Source organism: Gossypium hirsutum, chromosome A08, assembly GCF_007990345.1.
Source record: "Gossypium hirsutum isolate 1008001.06 chromosome A08, Gossypium_hirsutum_v2.1, whole genome shotgun sequence".
NCBI lineage: Eukaryota > Viridiplantae > Streptophyta > Magnoliopsida > Malvales > Malvaceae > Gossypium > Gossypium hirsutum.
This window is the reverse complement of record NC_053431.1, coordinates 32,864,577-32,870,808: the sequence shown is the minus strand read 5'-3', so window position 1 is coordinate 32,870,808 and position 6,232 is coordinate 32,864,577.

Sequence of the window (6,232 nt, the reverse complement as noted above, 5' to 3'; positions counted from 1 at the left end):
GAAAATTAGTTTTCATAAAATAGGTGTAAACTTCACACGGCCAGGGCACACGCTCGTGCTCAAGGCCATGTCGTCCGCATGGTTGAGACACATGCCTGTGTCTGTACCTGTGTGCTCAATTCTAAGCATTTTGTTTTGCAACAATTAATGTAACACCCCGTGCCCGAGACCGTTGCCGGAGTTGAACACGAGGTGCTGACCGACTTAATTCATTTACTTGCACAGTTCATTTTAAAAATTTCCAGACAGCTGGCTAACTGTGTCGCTGTCACCTTAAAAATCATACCTTGAGTTCCACAACTCAAAAATCAGTTTCGTGATTTTTCCCTGAAACTAGACTCATATATGCATCTACAATTTTTTTTCTATAATTTTTGGTCGGGCCAATTAGTACAGTTTATTAGTTAAAGTCTCCCATGTTACAGGGATCGACTACACTGACCTTCGCACATTACGACTTGGATATCTCCCTGTACAGGGCTTCAATACTGACGCCGTTTGTTTCTATAGAAACTAGACTCAAAGAGGAATCTATACATATATGGCATAACTCCTAATTATCTCTGGTTAATTTATAATGAATTTCCAAAGTCGGAACAGGGAATCCAGAAACCGTTCTAGCCCTGTTTCACGAAATCCTAATTATCTCTTAACATACAACTCATATGACCGTTTCGTTTCTTCCATATGAAATTGGATTCATCAAGGTTCATTTACATAATTTATTCACTATTTCATTCCATTCCTACTATTTTTAGTGATTTTTGACATCCACATCGCTGCTGCTGTCAGGATCTGCCTTTAAGGTAGACTTTACCTATTTCATGGTTTCCATGATTCAATTAGCCCCTTTTTTTGCATACATAGCACAAAGTATAATCATGATTAACCATCCAATGGCTAATCGTTTCCAAACATTTCCATACCTCTCGACGGACAACATACAAAACGATTATAGTACTATGCTAAAAACGTATATAAGCCATTTTCGCATGGCTATCCAAATTTACACAAAATCCATGGGCACATGACCAACAACAAGAAGGGTAGTCCTATACATGCCATATCCAGAGTTCAACTAAAAGAGTACCAAAAGGGCTTTGATAGTGTGGATGACTTCGACTTCGATGATCCCGAATCCGATAGCTAACGAACAAAATCTATAAAACAGAGAGCCAAAGCAACGGGGTAAGCATTTTAAAGCTTAGTAAGTTTCAAGTAATGAAATCGGCTTTGACAAAAGTATTACATTCACATAGCTAAATGAATCACTTTATTAATACACATTCTCATAAACATACTTACTTCACACTTCATCAACATATACACACACAAGGTATCAACCTATCTAAAAGCCGAAAGTTCGTTAGTCGATTGAACGAATACTATTTAAAACGAATCGACTTTTCCGATGCACATGCAAACATACCTTATCGTTTGGGTTTTTCGAGCGTATTAATTGAATTTATTACAGCACAAAACGCTCACCTTCAAACCCAAGTTTCTTCGGAATTTAGCCGTGTAACACCCCGTACCCGAGACCGTTACCGGAGTCGGACACGAGGGGTTCACAGACTAAATTCGCTTACTATCGCAGTCCGTTTTAAAAATTTCCAGGCAGTTGGCTAACTGCGTCACTGTCACCTTAAAAATCATATCTTGAGTTTCACAACTCGAAAATAAGTTTCGTAATTTTTCCCTGAAACTATACTCATATTCCCATCTACATATTTTTTTCTATAATTTTTGGTCTGGCCAATTAGTACAGTTTATTCGTTAAATTCTCCCCTGTTACAGGGTGCGACTACACTGACCTTCATGCATTACGATTTGGATATCTCCCTGCACAGAGTTTCAATACTGATGCCGTTTGTTTCTATAGAAACTAGACTCAGAGAGGAATCTATACATATATGGCATGACTCCTAATTATCTCTGGTTAATTTATAATGAATTTCCAAATTCGGAACAGGGAATCCAGAAACCGTTCTGGCCCTGTCTCACGAGAACCTGAATATCTCTTAACATACTGTCCATATGATCGTTTCGTTACTTTCCTATGAAAATAGATTCATCAAGGTTCGCTTACATAATTTATTCACTATTTAATTTCATTCCTACTATTTTTAGTGATTTTTCACATCCACATCACTGCTGCTGCCAGCATCTGTTTTTTTTAAGGTAAACTTTACCTATTTCATGATCCTCCATGGATCAACTAGAGTTTGTCATACATATTCCAAAAGTGATCAAGAATAACCCTTCCCATGGCTAACCGTTACCAACATTTCCATACCTCTCGACGGACAACATACAAAACGATTATAATGCTATGATCAAAGTATATTTAAGCCTTTTTCGCATGGCTATCCAAATTTACACAAAACCGAAGGGTACATGACCAACAACAAAAGGGTAGTCCTATACATGCCATTTCAAAGTTCAACCAAAATTGTACCAAAAGGGGGCTTTGATAGTGTGGGAGACTTCGACTTCCAAAAATCCCGAGTCCGATAGCTGACGAACCAAAATCTATAAAACAGAGATTCAAAGAACGGAGTAAGCATTTAATGCTTAGTAAGTTTTAAGCAGTGTCAACAGATAACAATCAAATTATAACATAGTTGTTCGTATTTTTTATTTCACTCTTCCTTCGGGCATACCATCCCTTTACCGAATATGCACATCTCATCATATACAATAGGCAGATAAACTTTCACATAAAAGTGAGCTCATGTGACATAGATATATCGTATGATTTCACATAACCTCTCACACTGATCCGATGTCACATAATCATAGGAATAGTCTCATAGATTGCTCCCGTATGCATCACATAACTACCTTATGATTTAGTGCAAATCAAGCTCACATATAAACTTGGAGTACATACCTGTTTAACCTTTCGCATTGAATATATTTATAAGCAATTCTTATTACGATGTCTTACCCGGACATAATCTCCACACGAAGTTATCGGGTCTTACCCGGACAAAATCCCCACAAGTAGTCATCGGGTCTTTAGAGCTCGGATATAGTACGAGCACGAAGCTTACGGACATTAATCAGTGATAATATTCTCGCATAAAGCTTGCGCGGTTTTAACCCTGATATAGTACTGACACAAATGCCCTTCGGGACTTATCACATTTATACACTTTCACATCCATCACGTTGGCCACTCGGCCCTGTCACATATATACACTTTCACATTCATCACATCGGCCATTAGGCCTTATCACATATATACACTTTCACATTCATCACATCGCCCATTAGGCCTTATCACATATATACACTTTCACATTCATCACATCGGCCATTAGGCCTTATCACATATATACACTTTCACATTCATCACATCGGCTATTAGGCCTTATCACATATATACACTTTCACATTTATCACATCGGCCATTACGCCTTATCACATATATACACTTTCACATTTATCACATCGGCCATTAGGCCTTATCACATATATACACTTTCACATTCATCACATCGGCCATTAGGCCTTATCACATATATATACACTTTCACATTCATCACATCGGCTATTAGGCCTTATCACATATATACACTTTCACATTTATCACATCGGCCATTAGGCCTTATCTCATATATGCATGTTCACATCCATCACATAGAATCCTAAATCAAAATATAGATTTTCATGTATTCACATTACAATTATCCAAATATACTTCACATACCACATATACTTTCACGTATACACACTGTCTTGGCTGAATCTACATCTATCATTTTCCAATATCACAATTTAGAATTTACGTATGGGTTTAATCAATAGCTTATGAGCAACTAAAACAAGTTTATCAAGGTTTACAACACAATCTCAAATTCAGCACAAGCTGTTTTTCCTGAGCATTAGTGACTAAATTATTTATAACTGGAGATACAAAACTCCAAATCACTTTCCGTTAATTTTTCCTGAATATAGACTTGTATATCTTCCATCCATAAAGTTTCCAGAATTTTAGGTTTGGCCAATCAATACCAGATTTTTCTTAAATTTTCCCCTGTTTCACTGTTTGACTAATCTGACCACTCTTCACTACGAATCAAATTTCTCATTTTACAGAATTCAAAATGTGTTGTATTTGATTTCATTTGAAACTAGACTCATTAATGAGTCTAAGCATATAAATTTTATCTTATAACCATTTTTTTACAATTTATAATGATTTTCTAAAAACAGAACAGAGGATTACAGTGTCATTCTGCGCTGTCTCACACAACTTTAAGTATCTCATTATTGGAAATTCCTTTGCTTACACGGTTTCTTTTATAAGAAACTAGACTCATTAAGCTTTAATTTCATGTCTCATTCAGCCTATAATTCAAATCCATAAATTTATGGTGATTTTCTAAAGTCACGTTACTGCTGCTGTCCTAAGCAGACTATTTCAAATTACCCTTAAATTCCCAAGCTCAAACACTTAAGAACTTACCATTTGAACTTAGAACATATCATGGCCACATCATATCTTATTAAATCAACTCATCATGTCCTATTATAATTGAATTTACTCAACGTTTAATCACTTAAAACTTACCTCGGATGTTGTCGAACGATTTCGGCGGCTATTCGACCACTTTTTCCTTCCCTTTATCGGATTTAGTTCCCCTTTGCTCTTGAGCTTAATTCAAACAAATTTAACTCATTAAAGTCTCATTTTGCTAGCTTATGGCCGAATATACACATAACTTATGTACTTATTCATGTGGCCGAACATACATGTCTATGTTGGGCCGATTGCATCACAACACCATACCATTTCAATTTTTGGTCATGGTTAAACAAAGAACTTAATGTCTCACTCAAAAATGCTAAAAAGAAGATTCAAGAATCATCAATCCACCATCACATGCACCATTACAAAGCTTCACTTTTAGCATGCAAATGATATCAACACCAATCCACCTTGGCCGAATATCATCTCCATGACATAGTAAAGATTTGAACCATGGGCTATTTAGAACTCAAGCTAACTACTAAAACATGCATGCATCTCATGGAACATCATCAAACATACCTTACTCTATCAAACCACCATAGCCGATTTCCTCAAAGCTCTTTTTCCTTCTTTTTCTTTCTCCTATTCGGCCAAGAACAACATGAGAGCCTTTCTCTTCTTTTTTTTTTTGTCATGCATGAGAATGATGAACACATTTTTTTCTCTTTGTTTTCTTCCTTCAATTTCTTATTAGTTTATTGCCCATGCTTCTTATTTTATTCTTCCATTAACACAACATGTTTCATGACATGTTTTGCCCATGCTTCTTACTTTATTTTTCCATTAACACAACATGTTTTGCCCATCATCCCTTGTCATGGCCGGCCACTAGTACTTAAATGGGGGGAAATTGACATGCAAGTCCACCCCTTTGATTACATGCACTATTAGGCCACTTGCATTTGCCTAGCACATTTCTAAATTTTCTCACATAAGTCCTATCAACTAAATTCACATGCAATTAACTAAATCGAAGCTTAAAACTTTCACACATTTATATTCACATATTTTAGGCAATAATTATCACATTCAAATAATTTGGTGACTCGGTCTAGCGGTCCCGAGACCGCTTTCCGACTAGGGTCACTTTAGGGGTGTCACAAGCCGGATATAACCACAAGCACAATTGCCTTCGGGTCTTAACCCGGGTATAGCAACTCGCACAAATGCCTTCGGGTCTTAGCCCGGATATATCAACTCGCACAAATGCCTTCGGGTCTTAGCCCGGATAAAATCACTAGCATAAATGCCTTCGGGACTTAGCGATAAAATCACTAGCATAAATGCTTTCGGGACTTAGCCCGGATATCATTCAAATGCTCATGCACACATATATCAATAATCATGACACATCCATATTTCATTTTCGTTACTAAGGCTCAAACACAAAACATTTATTAAACCTTTCCAATTTCGGCTCAATAGCCACACACAAAGAGCATGATTTCAATTGGCTTTATAACATAGTCTCTATGCACATTCGGCTATCCGTCATAGTATGACTAATCATTTCAATATAATTGAAGTAGGGTCATTACTCGAAGACTTACCTCGGATGTTGTCGAACGATTCCGATGGCTATTCGACCACTTTTCCTTCCCTTTATCGGATTTAGTTCCCCTTTGCTCTTGAGCTTAATCTAGATACAAGTATGGCCAAACCTCCTCCTAATCCTCTACCAAACCAAACATG